The sequence below is a fragment of the Rhinolophus ferrumequinum genome, chromosome 9, assembly GCF_004115265.2.
Source record: "Rhinolophus ferrumequinum isolate MPI-CBG mRhiFer1 chromosome 9, mRhiFer1_v1.p, whole genome shotgun sequence".
In the NCBI taxonomy this organism is placed as follows: Eukaryota; Metazoa; Chordata; class Mammalia; order Chiroptera; family Rhinolophidae; genus Rhinolophus; species Rhinolophus ferrumequinum.
In genome coordinates, this window is record NC_046292.1 from 54,812,715 (window position 1) to 54,832,409 (window position 19,695).

A 19,695-nucleotide genomic window follows, 5' to 3' on the forward strand; every position below is an offset into this window, starting at 1 on the left:
GCAAACAATTCTGTATATACATCTGGCTATGCATTTTATAATATAATGGCAGGGAGAACATGACTATACTATCTAGAGAAATATAAGGTAACCTCTCTTTATTTTTCCTCTCCAGTGAAGAAGTAACTTTTATTTCCACCTAGGAAAATTACTGTAGAACAGTACTATTCAACAGAATATAATGCATATCACAAATTGATTTTAAATTTTTTATTAACAAGACTAAAAAATAGTTAAAAGAAATATGAGATTAATTTCAACAGTATGTTTTATTTAACCCAATATATCACAAATATTACCTGATAAATGGTATAAACAAACTAATATCATACTTACTAGTGAAGTTTTGAATGCTATAAAACTTTTGGCCCTTTACAGTTTTTTCTGATCCCAGAAGGGCTCTTCTTAGCTGTCTTTCTTCCTGGTTCCCTTTGGTAAAATTCAAAGCTTACACTTTAGCTTTCTACTCTCATGGAGCTACCAGCTTTCTCCTAATTATTTATCATTTGCTGGGGGCAAAGGTGATCAGGACGTTAGTATTCTCTAACTATTACAACTAGGTTAGAGTTTTTGCCCTACAAGTGAGGGCTAAGAGAAGGAAGAGCCCAAGACCTCTCATTTACTCTTGCCTGGAATAGATTCTCTAAAACAGTCTTAAATTTAATATTTTAAAAGGATAAGACTATGAAGCAATTTATTTCCGGAGGCATTTTTCAAAACAATAGGGTAATCAGCTGACAATAGTGGAGACTAATAACAGTTGTGGTATCAAAAGAGTTTAGAGAGCTTAAGAGACAAATCAGAAAAAGAGACAATTAAAGAGAGTCCTCCTAAAATTATTTTGTCATCCCATGAGTGGCTGCACTCAGCAAAGGGTATGCCCGCTAAGGAGAAATATTAGAGGCTACCCAAAGCAAGGGAAAAAGTTTCCATTGAAATAGTCCAGCCTAGTCATTAAATAAATAAACAAGCAAAAACCAAGTCCTGGCTGAGGAGATCAATATCCAGAGTTATTACAGTATATTATCTAAAATGTCCAGTTTTCAACAAAAAAAATTATGAGACACACAAAGAAAATGTATAACATATACAGAGAAAAAGAGCAGGACTTTGAAACTGCTTTTGAAAGGGTACAGATGACAGACATAACAGATTAAGACTTCAAAGCAGCTATTATAAATATATTTAAAGGAAATAAACTTCAAGTAAGTAAAGAAAGGTATAATGACAATGTCTTTTCAAATAGAGATTATCAATAAAGAGATAGAAATTATATAAAAGTACCAAATGGAAAATTTGTGATTGAAAAGTATGATAACTGGAATAAAAATCTCATTAGAGTAGTTCAACAGATTTTAATAGGTACAAAAAAAAAGAATCAGAAATCTTGAAAGATTGATCAAGATTACGCTGCCAGAAAGAAAAAAAATAATAGACAAGTGACTAGACCCACAGAGAAGTGCGGGATACCATTAAGTCCAACATGATATGAATAACGGGAGTACCAGAGCAGAGAAGAGAGAGAAAATGAGAAAAAAATATAGAAGTAGTAATGACTAAAACATTCTGAAATTAAGGAAACAATAATCTACACATTCAAGAACATACCAACAGAATAAACACAAAGAGCTCCACATCCCGACACTTCATGGTAAAACTTGATCTCCACAAACAGAGAGAAAAACCTGAAAACAAGCAGGAGAAATATTACTAGCAATGGACAAGGGGACACCAATGAGATTAACTACTGAGTTGTCATAAGAAACAATGGAGGTTAGAAGGCAATAGTATGGCAAAGTCAAAATGCTGAAAGAAAAACAAAACAAAACAAAACGAAACTAAAAACAAAGAAAGAAACCTTTTATTCGTGGACAAGGCACCACTGAGAGAATCCTAGGACATAGGGGTGAGGCTTAAGTACCCCTCTGGCATCACAGATACCAAGAAAAACTGCATTAGAAGAGTGAAGGAATGGATACACATTAACCACAGTCACTCACCGCAGGCCAGTGTAGCACCACACTGAGACGTCTTCTCTGAGACCATGGTTTTCAGTGGGAAAAAGACAGCCCAGGGGTGACATCCAGCCCCAGAGCATTGTGGATGGCTTCAGTGAAGCCCCTACTCTGGTGTTACCCAAAGTTAGCAGAAAGGAAATAAATGAAATAAAGAACAGGAAAACAACAGGAAAGATAACCAAACTAACGTGTTTCCTCAAAAATAAGACCGGGTCTTGCACTAACTTTTGCTCCAAAAGACATATTAGGGCATATTTTCAGGGGATGTCTTATTTTTTCATGTACAACAATCTACATTTATTCAAATACAGTCATGCCATCTTCTTCTGGAACTTCGTCATAACGTACTAAATGCATCCGTCTGGCTGACAATCTTAACTGGGGCTTATTTTCGGTGTAGCTCTTATTTTCGGGGAAACATGGTAAGAGAAGCTTCTTTGAAAGCATAGAATTGACACACCTTTAGCTAGACTAAGCAAGGAAAAAAGAGAAAGAGCCCAAATCAACAAAGTTTTAAATGAAAAAGGAGACATTACAGCTAATACCAAGAAATACAGAGGTTTCTATGAACAACTGTACACAAACTAGACAAACTGAAAAAAAAAAAAAAGGAAAAGTTCTTAGAAACATAAAACTACAAAGACTGAATCAGGAAGAACGAGAACATCTGAAACCATGACCCAGATGAAAACACTGAAAAAAGTTCCTTGACGTGGCTCTTGGCAATGATTTTTTAGATATAACACCTAAAGTTCAGGCAACAAAATCAAAAATCAACAAGAGAATCTATATCAAACTAAGAAGCCTCTGCATAGCCAAAAAACAATCAACAAAGTGAAACCTACAGAATGGGAAAAAATATTTGTAAACCATATATGTGATAAGGGATTAATATCAAATATATACAGAGGATAACAAAAAATGTATACACGTTTTAAGAAAGGAAAAAACTATTAAAATTGTAATGCTCGATATATACCAATAATAAAAGATGAATACAAGTCACGTTTGACTTCTGCCATTACAAGAGGTGCTCAAAGTGGTTACCATCAGTGTAACTTTAATAAAGTTTTTTTCCTTTCTTAAAATGTGTATACATTTTTCGTACCCTTTGTACATACATATATATATATATATATATATATATGTATGTATGTATGTATATGTAAAGAATCCATACAACTCAATAGCAAAAAAAAAAATTCAATTGAAAAATGGGCAAAAGACATGAATAGACATTTCTCTAAAGAAGATACATAATGGCAAACTGAGATATGAAAAGATACTCAACATTAGTCATTAGAGAATGAAAATCAAAACCACAATGGGATATCATCTCACACCTGACAGAATGGTCATCATCAAAGACATAAAAAATGCTGGTTAGGATGTGTAGAAAAGGGAACCCTTGTGCACTGTTTGTGGGATTGTAAACTGATACCACCACTATGAAAAATAGTATGGAGGACTCTCACAAAATTAAAAATAAAATTACCCTAAGATACAGCAATTTCACTTTTGTGACTATATCCAAAGGAAACAAAACACAACCTAGAAAAGGTGTCTGCAGCACTATGTTCTTAGCAGTATTATTCATAATAGTCAAGACATGGAAACAACCAAAGTATTTCTACTCATTTTTTCTCTTAATTAATTTTAAAAGTAATTGTTGGGTCTAAAACATATATAAATGTAATATATATTTGACAACAGCAGTCCAAGATGGCAGGTGGGAGCAAAGCTGTTTTGGAATAATGAAATGACACCATATGGTAACTTGAATCCATAGAAAAAAATTAAAAGAACTAGAAAATGTGATAAATAGGACAGTTAATATAACAAACCCAATGAATATATGCTTGCTCTTCTCTTAGCCCCTTTAAAAGACATAACACTTTACGACGTGATAATTATAATAATGTAGTGTTGGGATTGTAACAAATATCGCTGTAATATGGTATAACATTAACAGCACAAAAAGGAAGAAGAGGGAATCAACATATATAAAAGTAACATTTTTATATCTCACTAGATGTAAGTTAGTATAAATCTGAAGTAAATAAATTAAAATATATACTATAAGCCCTACAAAGAACACCAAGAAAATAACTAAAAATATACAATTAAATCATTAAAAGAATGTAAATGTGCATTACAAAATATTCACTTAATGCAACAAAAGTAGTAAAGGGGGAAAAGAGGAACAAAAAGATATGAGACTTATCTGTGCATAATGTTAACATTTAGGTTTATTTTAAATCATCTCATGGTCTTAATATTTTAAATTAAATACAATTTTTAAATACAATTAAATACAATTAAATAATTTTTAAATACAATTAAATATAATTAAATAATATTTAAATTAAATACAATTTTAATTTTTAAGAAATTTTATTTTTAAAAGAAACTGTCTTAATCATTTGTTTTTATAATGACTGATAGGATATATACATAGAGTGAGAAGAGGTGCAAATCATTTCCACAACCTATTGATATTAAAAGCTTAATTTCCTCCTCATCAGAGTTATTTATTCATTTGTCCTTTCATTTATTGTTCAGGCATTCATTTATTAAAAATGCACTGTTCTGAGAATATACTGTAAAAATCCAAAGTTCTTGGTCTTTTGGAACTTACATTGGAGGAACTTCTTGGCGTGAGATTTTTTTTCTCTCATTAATATGAATTACAATAAGAAAGTAAACTAAAATATATGTTTATGTTTTAAATATGTTTTATGTTTATGTATATGTTTTAAATAGGTCCTATATTTCATCTCAAAAACATTTGTATAATATTTCCATAACATTTTATTTTTACTTGAGGATCTCTAAGTAATATTCTAATTAGGAATTGACTAAACTATTGGCCAAAGTACCTGACTTATATAGTGTCCTTAAAAATTAAAATTCTCATTAGAAAACAGTCAATAACTCATAAGTTGAAAAAAATGGAGTGGTTATAAAGATCAGGTTTGCTTCTGAAAATTGGATTCATTAATCCATTAAGATCCCTTTTTTGGATAGTGTGAAACAATCTAGATATCAAGAAGTCAAGGAAACTCATGGGGCAGGGAGGGTTGAATATGCCATGGAAGTATTCACATTGACTATAAATTTCCAAGAATAAAGAATAAAACATGAAAATAAAGCAGTTATGGCATACAGCAGAATTTAACTTGGGGTTCACAAACGCCATGAAATTGTAAGCAAATTTAATTTGACTATGTGTATATAGATTACACTGAGGATAATGCCCATAACTTTCTTCAGATTCTCAAAGGAATCTGTGATCCCTCAAAAACTAAACCTTGAAACAGATGCTAAAATAAACAAAAATATTCTAAATGAGTAGAGAAAACAAAATAAATTACAATAAAAAGGACAAGAGAAAGCAACAGCCTCAGACATTTAAAATGCACAATGAGTCAGCAAGATGGCAGAGGAGGAAGCCCTGTGACCTCCCTTCCCTGCATCCAAACACATCAATTCAGCAACAGTTGACAGACAAATTCCAATTATGAGAAATCCACAAACTAACGGAAAGACTGCTGCATCCTGAGTGACTCACCAAAGTTCATAAAAAGATTCAGGACATCCTCTCTCTACCTTTGGCACAACATAATCAGAAAGAGAACTCCTAGATCCCAGATTCTCCCAGGGGAGGAAAGATCTGATTCACATATTCAGTGCCCCCAACTTTTCTGAGTGGACTCCCCAGAGGATTGGCTTCTGTCTTGCCAGTCTCGGTGCTCTGACAGGTCTGACGCAATCAAGTTAATTAGAAAAAATAAAATTAAATTAAAAATGAATACAGCAGCTTGGGCTGATAGATGCCATAACCCCTTACCTCTGGCTCAGCACAGAGTAAGCAGCCACAGCTGCCTACAATGCCACAACTTTTCTTGGGGCAGCCCAAAGTACTGGCTTCTGACCTGCCTATATCAGAGTGCTCACATGACCTGGAAAAACCTAGCTGCCTGGAGAATAGTGAGAACAGAGATAAAGATTTGGGCTGGCAGTCACCATACCGCCAATCCTGATTCAGCATAGAGCAGATAGAGAAACCTAGTCCTCGGTTTCTCCTTGGAGAGGGAAAAAGTTGAATGTCCAGTGATCCAACTTTTCTGGGGGTCACCTAAGGAACTGGCTTCAGTTGCATTTGTTCTGGTGCACTAATGTGATCTGACATACCCTTGATACCTGGGGAAAACAAAGAACAAAGAAAGCAGATTGGATTACCATGAATGTTTGAGGCCCCTAGAATCCCTGCCAAGCTGATTAGTGGGGGTTCTCTCCTGCAGGAGGCCAGTCCATGATGACTGGGAGACATGGCTGCTTTGTCAAATGTGAAGACAGCAACAAGGAGAGTCAAAGGTAATGAAGAATCAGGCAAAGATGTTTAAAACAAAGGAACAAGATAAATCTCCAGAAACTGACCCAAATGAAAAATTGTATGGGATACCTGATCGAAAATTCAACATAAATGACATGAAGGTGTTCACTGAAGTCAAAAGAATAATGCATGAGCAAAGTGAGAATTTCAACAAAGAGACAGAAAATATATTAAAAGCACCAAATAGAAATCAAGGAGCTGAAAAACAGAACACTGAACTAAAAAAATTCACTACAGTAGTTCAATATCAGACTAGATCAAGGATCAGCAAGCACAAAAACAAGTCATTGGAAATAAATCAGTAAGAAAAACAAAAACAAAAAGAATGAAAAAGAGGGAAGAAAAATTTAGGGCCCTTATGGGATCTAACAAATGGATCAATATATGTACTGTAAAAGACCTGGAAGAAAAAGAGAGAAAAAGGACCAGAAAGCATGAAAATAAATAATAGCTGAAAGCTGTATAAATCTGGGGAAGAAAATGGAAATCCAGATCTAAGAGAGAAGTAAAATTGTCCCTTTTTGCAGATGAGATGCTCTTTAATAGAAAACATCCTAAAGACCCCATTTAAACAAACAAACAAACAAAAAAATTGTTACCAGTAATAAACAAATGTAGTAAACACACAGAATACAAAATCAACAAACAAAAACTGATGGTGTTTCTGTACAACAATGAAAAACTATCTGAAAAGGAAAGTAGGAACACAATCCCATTTACAATAGCAGTAAAATATATGTGTGTATGTGTGTGTGTGTGTGTGTGTGTGTGTGTGTGTATACATATATAAATATATAAAATATGTAGGAATAAACTTAAGAGGTTAAATTTCTTGTATACTGAAAACTACAAAACATCGATGAAAGAAATTAAAGAAAAATTAAACAGAAAGGCAGGCCACATTTATCAATCAGAAGAAGTAATAGTTAAAACGTCCATATGATCCAAAGTGATCTATAGATTCATAACAATCTTTAGCAAATACCAATTGTTTTTTCACAAAAATAGAAAAAAAACAATTCTACAAATCATATAGAACCATAAAAGACCATGAATAGCCACACAACATCGAGAAAAAAGTAACAAAGCTGAAGTCATCACACTTTCTGATTTTAAAATATATTACAAAGCTATACTAATCAAAACAGTATGATACTGGCATACAGCAGACAAAACAAACAAGCAAGGAACAACAACAACAAAACTCACAATGAAACAGAATAGCGAACCTAACATTTACGGTCAATTCATCTTTGACAAAAATGCCAAGAATAGACAATCGGAAAAGGGCAGTCTTTATAACAAATGGTACTGAGAAAACTGTATATACACATTTAAAACAATGAATTTGGAACCTAATCTCACAGTATAAACAACTGTTGGAGAGGTTGTGGAGAAAAAAGATTCCTCACACACTGTTGGTGGGAATGCAGACTGCTGCAGCCACTATGGAAGGCAGTGTGGAAGTTCCTCAAAAAATTAAGAATAGAATTACCATATGATCTAACAATCCCTCTCCTGGGTATCTACCCAAAAAATCTGAAAACATTTAGTTGTAAAGATGTATGTGCTCTGATGTGCATTGCAGCTTTATTCACAGTGCCAAGACATGGAAACGACAAAAGTGTCCTTCGATAGATGGTTTGATAGAGAAGATGTGGTATATATTCACAATGAAATACTATTCTGCCATAAGAAAAGATGAAACAGTACCATTTGTGACAACATGGATGGATCTTGAGATTATTATGCTAAGTGAAATAAGTCAGACAGAAAAAGTCGAGAACCACATGACTTCACTCATATGTGGGATATAAAACTGAAAGCAAAAAAGGAACAAGGCAAACAAATAAAGAAATAAAAACTCATAGACACAGACAATAGTTTACTGGTTACCAGAGGGTAAGTGGGGAGGGGGGTGGTAGAAGAGGGTAAACGGGATCAAATATAAGGTGATGGAAGGAGAACTGATTCTGGGTGGCGAACACACAATATGATTTATAGATGATGTATTACAGAATTGAAACCTCTGTATTTTTGTTAACCATTGACACCCCAATAAATTTTAATTTAAAAAAAATCAACTGAAAATGTTTTTAAAGACTTTAATGTGAGACCTGAAATTAAAGTTCCTAGAAGAAAATACAGGGAAAAGCTTTATGACATTGATCTTGGCAATGATTTCATCGATATGAGACCAAAAGCACAGGCTACAAATGCAAAAATAGACAAGTGGGACTTAACAATGGTGATACCTTCTAAGAAATGCCTCATGAGGCAGTATCATCACTGAGAACATCACAGAGTGCACTTACCCAAACCTTGACAGCATAGCCAACTACCCATCTGAGCTAGATGGTATATCCTATTTCGTTTAGGATACAAACCTGTACAGCATGTTACTATACTAAATCATGCAGGCAATTGTAACATAATGGTATTTGTGCATCTAAACATATCCAGACACAGAAAAGCACAATAAAATACTGCATAAAAGATAAAAAAAGTGATGCATGTATTGAGCACTTACCACAAATGGAACTCGCAGGACTGGAAGTTGCTCTGGGTGAGTCTGAGTGAGTGTTGAGTGAATGTGAAAGCTAGGACATGACTGTACACTGCTGTGGACTTTATAAGCACTGTCCCACAAGCCTTCTCCATGCTTCCTACCGACAGGGATAGACATTGAACATTCAAAGCTGTCAATGCTGCTCCCTGAACAAGGGTATGGACTAGGCTGATTGGAAATATCAAGGAGAAAGTGGCTGGGTAAAGTGTAGATTACCATAATAATGATGGTCAGGAGGGAGTGAGGGATAGCCTGAGAGTCAGTAGGAATAAGAAATAAGGATGGAGAGATAAAGGACCATAGAGGAATGTCAAGGCAATGTGGTTTGGGCTGTTGCACGTTGGAGCAGGGGTCCAACATTAAGGAACTGTGTGGCATTCTTTTAAAAAGAGGGTATAGAACTGAGGAATCAATATTTTGATTTTGAAATTTTGTTTTTGGTTTCATTGATCCTATCTTTCACAGAGAGCTCTATCTGGCGTTGAACTGATGCAACAAATAAAACGTATCTATGCTTTACAACACAATAACCTGAAAATATTTCCAAAGTATAGGGATAGCCTAGCTCCAAACCACCACAAAAAGCTTTTTACTAAAGTGGCAGCTATATTTCTGTTACTGATGTCCGATTCCATTCCATTGTATCTGAGTAGACATTATATGGTTTCTATTGTTGTAAATTTGTGAATATTATGTTTTATGGCCCAGTACATGGTCTATTTTGTGAATGTGAGCTTGAGATGAATGTGGATTCTGCTGTTGTTGGATGCAGCAGTCTATAAATGTCCATTACATCCAGTTGATTGACAGTGTTGCTGAGTTTAACTATGTCCTCACTGATTTTCGGCCTGCTGGACCTGTCCATTGCTGATAGATAGGTGTTGATATCTCCCACTACAACAATGGATTCATTTGTTTCTCCTTGCAGGTCTATTAGTTTTTGCCTTGCATTTTGACACACTGTTGTTAGGTGCATATACGAGTATGTTATGGATTGCTATCTATTCTTGGAGAATTGTCTTTTTTATTGTTATGTAATACACCTCTTTAATTGATAACTTTATTTACTATGAAGTTTTCTTTGTCCAAAATTAATATAGCTACTCCAGCGTTCTTTTTATTAGTGTTAACATGATATATCTTTCTCCATCCATTTACTTTAAATCTATGTGTGTCTTTATACTTATAGTGGATTTTGTAGACAACATATATAGTTGGGTCTTGTTTATGGATTCACTTAACAATCTCTTTTTAATTGGTACATTTAAACAACTGACAAAGTTATTATATATTTGGATTAACATTTACTATATTTATGACTGTATTCTATTTGTTACCATTGTTCTTCTTCCTATTTTTGTCTTCCACTCTTCTTTCTTTGGTTATAATTTAGCCTTTCATGATTCCATTTACTCTCCTTTCTTAGCAAAATTAGTATTCTCTTTTTTTTTTTTTTTTACTTTTTTAGTGACTACCCTAAAGCATGCAACATGTATTTTTAATTTATCTAATTTCAAACAATACTACACTTCTTTATAGGTAGTATTAGTATCCAATAACAAAACAATACTAATTCCTCCCTTCTATACCATTGACTTTTACATAAGTATATATGTGTGTATACATACACATAATAGAATATATTCATGCTATTCTTATTTTGAATAATTATGTTAGATCAATTAAAAATAAGAAAAAGAAAAGTTATTTTACCTTACTTTTTCCTTTCCCAATGCTCTTTCTTTATGTAGATATGGTTCTGATATATCATTTTCCTTCTCCCTAAAGTATTTCTTTTAACATCTCTGCAAGTCATGTCTACTGACAATAAATTCCCTCAATTTCTGTTTGTCTGAGAAAGTTTGCATTTCCCTTCACTTTTTAAGGATAACTTTGCAGAGCACAGATTTCTAGGTTGGTGACTTTTTCTCTCAATGTTTCAAATATTTCATTCCATTCTCTTCTTGCTTGCATGGTTTCTTAAGAGAAGTCACATGTAATTCTTATCTCTGCTCCTTTATCAGCAGCTTTATGGATTTTTTCTTTCTTTTGATTTTTTTTCTGTAGTTTGAATATGATATGCCTAGGTGTAGTTTTTTGGCATTATTCATGCTTGATATTCTCTCACCTTCCTGGATCTGTGGTTTGGTGTCTGACATTAATTGGGGGAAATTCTCTGCTGTTCTTGTTTTAGATATTTCTCTTATCTCTCCCTTTCTTTCTCCCTTTCTGTGTCTCTCTTCTTCTTCTCCTTCCTCCTCCTCCTCCTCCTCCTCCTCCTCCTCCTCCTCCTTCTTCTTCTTCTTCTCTCTCTCTCTCTCTCTCTCTCTCTCTCTCTCTCTCTCTCTCTTCCTTCTTTCCTTCCTTCCTTCCTTCCTTCCTTCCTTCCTTCCTTCCTTCCTTCCGTCTTTTGTTTTTCTTTTCTTTCCTTCCAGGATTTTCAGTACATGTATATTACAACTTTTGTATTATAGTTGTCTCACAGTTCTTGTATATTCTCTTGTGGTTTTTTTTCAGTCTTATTTTGCTTTTCAGTTTCGGACGTTTCTGTTGAGATAGGCTGAAACTCAGAGATTCTTTCCTCAGCCATGTGTAGTCTTAAATAAATAATACTAACTTATTTTGGAAAGATTAGGGGCATATTTTGTTGCTTGGTGGGATATTTGCCTAGACCACTACTGTTTTTCACTATTAAAGATAATAGTGAAATATAAACTCAATAGCAGCTTTATCATTTAATCTTGGAGAGAGTAAACTGAGAATTATTACTTCTTCCTCTAAAGAGTTATCACTGTATTCTACTAAAAAGTGCTACTTCTCAAGTTCTTACTTATCCTAATAAATGAGATAATCAGATCCAATTATTAAAGCTTCAGATTAAGCTTGATCTCCTAAAATAATTATCTGACCTTTCACAAGCAAAGTTATTCATATCTACACCCAGTCCACTCCAAGAATATGCTTCATTGTAATGAGACTTTCTGATTTTGTTTAATAGACTGTCCCCTGAAGTAGGTAGTCAAAATCTATAGGTCACAATACCACTGACTATATTCCCTATGCTGTACTTTACATCCCGTGACTATACAAAGAGGTGCCCCCCAAAATGTATACACATTTTAAGGAAGGAAAACTGCATTAAAATTGTAATACTCAATATGTACGAATAACAAAAGATGAATACAAGTCACGTTTGACTTCTATAATAACAAGAGGTGTTCAAAGTGTTTACCATCAGCATCCAGACACTTCTGATTATGGCAAACTACTACTTGAGCAATATTGACCAAAGTGTCCACTTGGATACATTTTTTGGCACCCCTGATATATATATTTCACTACTGAAAAAAAAAATTTATATATATATCTGAAATTAATATAAAAAAATTTTTAAAAACCTAAAGGTCACAGATACAAAGCTGGCTGATAGAATAACTTAAATTTAAATGCCATTTGCTGCATGTGATTTTCTTTGAATTATATATTTTTAAAGGATACGTTTTTTCTGGAATGGCAACAAAAGCATGCTTACAAGAGTCAAAAATGTACTAATTTGAATCCTTAAGAAGAGGCAGACAAAAGTGATCCTACTATGATAGCCTGAATCATCAGGCCGTGGCCCTCAGGCCACGAGACTCATTACAACTCCTAAATTCTGTTGATGGATGTGCTGTTACGGCCACAAGTGCAGGAAGACAAACACAATGATGAAATGAGTCTATCCACCTCTCTATGCCATCAGTTTGCTACTAAGACTAGTGATGACAAGCTGGCTTATGTGTCTATGTAGAAGCCCACTCATTTTGAAAGAAAACAAACATAAAAAATATTCTGTTTCTTGTACCATTTCTGAAAATGAAAAACTAGTTTATAAAAAGACTAAAATGGAAGTCTGTTTTTAAATTGAGTTTAAAAAAATCAAAACATCTTCTAAAGTATTAGTCAACTTAAAATTATTCTGTGCACAGCCACTACTGAAAACAGTATGGAGGCTCCTCAAAAAATTAAGAGTAGAATTACCATATGACCCCGCAATCTCTCTTCTGGGTATCTAAAATCTAAAATCATTAATCCATAGATATATGTACCTCTGTGTTTATTGCAGCATTATTCATGGTGGCCAAGACACGGAAACAACAAAAGTGTCCTTCAATAGATGATTTGAAAATAAGATGCAGTACATATATACACAATAGACTACTGTGCCATAAGAAAAGATGAAATACTGTCATTTGCAACACCATGGATGGATCTTGACATTTTCATGCTAAGTAAAATAAGTCAAATGGAAAAAAGTCGAGAACTTTATGACTTCACTCATATGTGAGATATAAAACTGAAATCAATCAATGAACAAGATAAAGCAACAAAAACTCACTAACAACAGTTTAGTGGTTACTAGAAGGTAAGTGGGAGGCAGATAGTAAAAGAGGGAAAAGGGGGTCAAACATATGGTGATGGAAGGAGAACTGACTCTGAGTGGTGAACACACAATTCAATATGTAGATGATGTATTACAGAATTGTACACTTGAAACCTATGTCATTTTATTAACTAGTTACACCCTAATAAATGTAATGAAAATTAATTTAATAAATAAATGGCACAAAATAAAAAATAATTATTCTGTGTAAGCTTGAAATAAAAAGAAGATGATTCAGACCTATTCTGACAAGTTAAGTAGAGCCATTATTAAACTCAGTAAGGTGAACATAAGACCAGATGCAATATGTTTTATTGATATTAAATTATTAAAATTGTTTACCCAATCATAAAACGTTCTCAATCTTTTAGTACTATTTTAACAAAGATGATATTTTGCTTAGCAAATAATAGAAGAAAGAACATCTGTGTTCCAAGATAGTATTAAACTAAAGTTAATTTTAAAGCTGCAAATTGTAGATAACATTGGCTTGAGTCTGTACCTTGTCTTTACAGATTATGATTAATGATCCCAACCATATGCAAAGATAGGTACTATTTTAAATTCACGTTCCTAAATTTTTTTCATAGGAATGTTGACCCAAATTTATCATTTAAATAGGATTTACTTTGAAAAAAAGTTGTGCTACTCCTATCTTCAATATACCTAGTTTGTATGGTAAGAAATTAATTTAATCTTTGTTGTATATAAATAATGTAGTCTCTGTTAAACAAAATCACCATTCAAAATTACATAATTTAGTACAATAAAATAACTGACTATTATAACTTTTCATCTCATAATTCCAAAATGAGGACTCAAAATGTACTCTGCAAGTAGCAGTTAACTAGCATCTGAATAATAGATGTATCACTTGATAAAACGTCTATAATTATTTTATATTTTAAAATCATGTTAACCACCTTATAAATTCCTTATAAAGTAAATATTTTATGTGAATAATTTGAAATGAGACTAATAATTTCCTGATTCATATACACTGTGATATTACTATGTTGAATACCACTTGAAAAATTCTTACCCCTTTAAAAACTAGTGAAGGATTAATAATGTATATAAAAGGAGTGCACAAATAGATGTTAATGTTCAAAGTTTTGGGCCTCAGAATCAACTATGACGTATTTATTTTTTTACCTTGTTTTAAGGCCTTCGAGTTAGTAAATCGTGTTTTCTTTTCTCTCCTAACAAGGTACCCTTAAGTTTGATGAACCAATTGGTCACTCAGTTGCAACCTATACTCTAATTCTCTAGATTATAATCAGCATCTTTTTCTTTCACAAGGGGTCTTATTTACAAACATTTGGCACCATTCCCAGATATCCATCCATATGTCAAATACCAAGTGGTCAACAATATAGATTTTAAAGTCAGTTATCAGATCAGAATCTACCTAGAAATTTCTGTAGTCTTGTTTAACATGATGCACCCCTATACATCATATAAATTATATGGTTCAGGAAAACTGCATTGATATTTTTCTACCAACTTAAAAATTAAGGGAAAAAGTGGCTTTTTTTGCTTTCTTGAACACAGCTTCAAGCAAATCCTAATTCAACAGTAACACAGTTAACAAAAACCAGAAATAAAATAATCCATCACATCATAAATTAAATTAAATTAGAAATTTTCTTCTTGTCTTAATTATAGTCTTCTATATCAGGGATCATGAAGAGCCAGAGAGTAAATATTTTAGGCTTGGCAGTACACATTTGGTTTGTAGCATATTCTTCAACTTTTTTTTACAACTCTTTAAAAATAAAAAAATAAAAAATTTAAATTCTTCTTGGGTGAGAAGGCATATCAGATTTTTTGCCCACAGGCTATATAGTTTGCCAACCCTTGATCTATATCACATTCTAAAACATATTTGTGTGTTTTTCTCCCATTCTGCCTTAGAGACGTGGAGGAGAATAGAAAACAAGAGCATATGTACATATTTGGATATAGATACATATACACATATGCAAAGTTAATTGTAAGTAAAATTTAAAATAAGATTTTTTTTTAACCTACAAAAATGTTCTAGAGATCCTGTATCAGTCGTACCTGATGAACTTAATTTACACTTACTAGATCTTCACAACACCTGAAGACCCTCCCATTCTGGCTGCCTGCATTGAGATGTTACCTCCAACCTATGGATAGCTTAAGGGAACAGACAGTCCCTGTTCCATTTTCCTAAGAGCTAAGACCTAGTGATATGACAGCTTCATCAATTTAACGCCTTCTCCCTGAATGTCTACTTTTTAGGGAATGATCCAAAACTATACGGACAATGGAGAGTTGATGGCAGCTGCAACAAAACAACAAGGTGAAGTATAGCTAGTAATAAACAAATGGAAGCACCCTGAGAAATTATTTCTCTGGTGGAGCCCTGGCTTTGCATTGCATCTCACTGCTGCCCATTTCTCAAGCTCAGTTATCGTCGCTTCCTGAATATTCTGTGACCTTCCTGGATAAACCTGCAACAAATTATGTTTGCCTACGTCATTTAGAGTTACTGTGTTTCCCCGAAAATAAGACTGGGTCTTATATTAAGGTTTGCATTAGGGCTTATATTCAGAGGATGTCATCCTGAAAAATCATGCTAGGGCTTATTTTCCGGTTAGGTCTTATTTTCAGGGAAACACGGTAGCTTCTGTTATTTGCAAATCAGAACTCTAGAAGCTACATAATCTATAATTTTCCAAATGTTTATGCAGCAATAAGAAAAGTACTGGCTTTAATTATTTTATGAAGTAACAACTAATGAGTTACTCATCAACACACAACCAGAGAAACTAGCACAAGTATATTATAACCCCTCTATCTGATCGTGAGGCTACCTACTAGGCCTACTGTATAAATTTTAAGAGTTTTGTGAGATATTCCACTATTAAAATATAACGAATTACTTAGTTTTCTTCTTGTTATATTTGTATTAAATATCTAAATGTAATACTTTTTCTTTTTATCTACATCTTTTTTATGAATCCTCAATTTGTCTCTATTATTATCTATGAAATAATTATATTTATCTCACCTAACTGCTGTAAGGATTAAGTGAGCTAATTATATTTAAAGCAGACTTAAAACTTTAAACATAGGACAAGTAGATTTCAGGAAAAATAATCTGGTAACAATAAAGTCACTATAAGTTATTTTGGTAAAGTAATACATAAAGTTACTGTACCATTATATAACATGTTCAAATAAGAATTCCATTAGAATGTAATCTCTATGAGGGCAGTGACTCTCAATGTTTTGTTCACTGTTGTATTTTCAGGATCTAGAGAACACCGAACCCAGAGTAGGCACTCAATAGTTTTAAAATGAACCAACCAATAAAAATTGATACTTCTATGACATACTTTATAACATGCCTCTGAGACAGGTAAGATACATTTAAATAATTTTATAATTTGTACATGAAAACTTCATAAAAGGATATTATTTTCCCAGGACCCTAACAAACTGTAGCAGAATAATAAAAATGTTTTATTTGTATCTGATATGTAAGATGTGGACTTCAGTCTTGTACCTATAACTTAATTTATAGCCTCAGGCAAGTTATCTGTAGGATTGTTTATAGGATTAAATGAGGTAGGCTGCATAAAATGTCTGGCACATAATGCCAAACCAGAATTTGAATACATGTCTATTGACTCTAATTCACTGCCAACTTTGAATAACACCAACAAATTCATAGTAGTTAAGGATATTTGGTTATACTCAATCAGTTTTATATTATTTTCTAAGAACTAAAAGAAGAGGGTAGGAGGCAATGTTTAGTAAGAATTACCTATGACCAATAAAAATTTAAAAACAAATTTGATTTGGTACATTTAATATGTGACTCTTTCTATGTTTCTCATTGTATAAACAATAATTTTATTTTTAGTGTTTTAGTATAATAATTTCAACAGTAAAAACAGGCGGCAATGGCTATAATCACTAGTTAATGTACAACAGGAACAATTTATTTTATCTTACAATCCATAAAAATAATACAATTATCTATGAGAGCCATACTTCAAATATTTTGCTAATTTTACAGTGGTTATGCTCTGCTCAAAATATACAAGTACAATTTGTGACTGCTTAGCAGGTTGTCAGTTTACAGCTATGGTGAGGAACATTGCTCCGGAATCTCTCCAGTGAATCAGGAGTGTGTTGGCTCCAGTCACTGTGGCTAGTGAAGACCCTCACTCATCCTCAACTCTGGCCCTTATAATCCAACCATCAGTAGGGAGGCCTGATACAACATAGTAAGAGACAGGACATATGAACATTGCATAACACAGGATTCAGAGTGTGTGGTCAGTTCACCCAATTTGTACTCACATATACTCCATCTTTCTCCCTTGTTTCTTCCTGTATGTTTTAAGATTAAACTATGATTCAAACATTTTAATTTTGTCTGTGAGACTTTCTATTCTGTGACCTCTGAAATGGCCTGCCTAGTAGCTTACTTGAGGGCTATCATAGCATCTATGTAATTTCCCAACACTATGGCTGGTGATGAAAATGTGATGTAAGTAAAAGGAATCCTAAGTAAATAAGAGAAATAAGGTCATGCTTCAGAAGTGACCTGTAAAGTCAAAGCAATATTTAAGAGCCCCCAATCCAAGAGAACTACCGTGTTTCCCCGAAAATAAGACCTAACCAGAAAATAAACATTAGCATGATTTTTCAGGATGACATCCCCTGAATATAAGTCCTAATGCATCTTTTGAAGCAAAACTTAATATAAGACCTGGTCTTATTTTGGGGGAAACACGGTACCAAAAATCATCATAATATAGAGAACAAATTAAGCAAGAGATTAGAAAATAAATTCAGACCAAAACTCAATAGAGGCCTGATTATTCTCCCCAACAGTGTGGAGGTTCTTCAAAAAATTAAGAATTACCATATGACCCAGGATCCCTTCTCCTGGGTATCTACCCAAAAAATCTGAAAACATTTATCCATAAAGATATATGTACGCTAATGTTCATTGTAGCTTTATTTACAGTGGCCAAGACATGGAAACAACCAAAGTGTCCTCCGATAGATGATTAGAAAAAGAAGATGTGGTATATATACACAATGGAATACTACTCTGCCATAAGAAAAGATAAAGTACTATCATTTGCAACAATATGGATGGATCTTGAAATCATTAAGCTAAGTGAAACAAGTCAGACAGAAAAAGTTGAGAACCACACAACTTCACTCGTATGTGGGATATAAAACTGAAGGCAACAAAGGAACAAGGCAAACAAATAAACAAAAGCTCACAGACACAGACAACAGTTTATTGGTTACCAGAGGGTAAGTGGAGAGAGTGGACGGTAGAAGAGGGAAAACGGGCTCAAATATATGGTGATGCAAGGAGAACTGACTCTGGGTCATGAACACATAATGCAATATATCGATAACGAATTATAGACTTGTACACTTGAAACCTATCTAATTTTGTTCACCATTGTCACCCCAATAAATTTTAATTAAAAAAAAATAATATTTAAAAAGAAAAAAAAGAAACCTCAAGCCAAGTGTGTTACATTTGTCTGTGGCATGACCTCTGCTATAATCTACCTATTAATATACTTAGAGACCACCAAAGCAAAGAAATAATTTACCACCATGAGAAAAATGAGGAATACAGTGAAAATGTTTTGGAGAGATTATTAAATAAGATGATGACTCGAAATTATCCAAAATTGATAAAGGAGAAACAGATCCCTAGATGCACAAAGCCCAGCAAATCTGAAGGTGGATAATAAAAAAGAAATTGATTCTTACAATTATTAAAGTAAACATTCTCAGAAAACAAACAGAAAGATCTTAGATTTAAAAGTAGTAAGAGAAAAAAGAAAGATAATCTATGAAAAAACAATTAGCCTGATACTTTACTTTTCAACAGCAACAATGGAAGCTAAAATACAGTGAAAATTATATTTAATGAAATAATGGAAAATATCTATCAGCCTAAAATTGCAGGCCCAAAGAAAGTATATTCAAGTATATGAGAGGAAAAAAAAAAAAAAGACTCCCAAACTGTCTCTTTTATCTGCATTCCTTTGTTTAATCCATAATTTTGGACGCATTAATCAATATCTAGTGATACTTAGATGTCCTTTCAGGTCTAAAGTAAAACACTAAATATCTCTGTATATTTGAATGATGATTATCAACTAAGCTTTTATGTAAGGTGACCTGACTGCTGTTTCATTGGGAGATCCCCAGCTGTCAGGCTTTTGTCTTGAAATGGAGATTTCTCCTGAAAGAAAGTATCTAATCT

The 19,695-nt window shown here is 33.3% G+C and overlaps 1 protein-coding gene across 1 annotated transcript in view; it reads right to left on the reverse strand.

Moving 5' to 3' along the window:
- LRRIQ3 (leucine rich repeats and IQ motif containing 3) overlaps positions 1–19,695 on the reverse strand; it is a 134,123-nt gene that overhangs the window by 78,334 nt on the left and 36,094 nt on the right. The window lies entirely within an intron of this gene.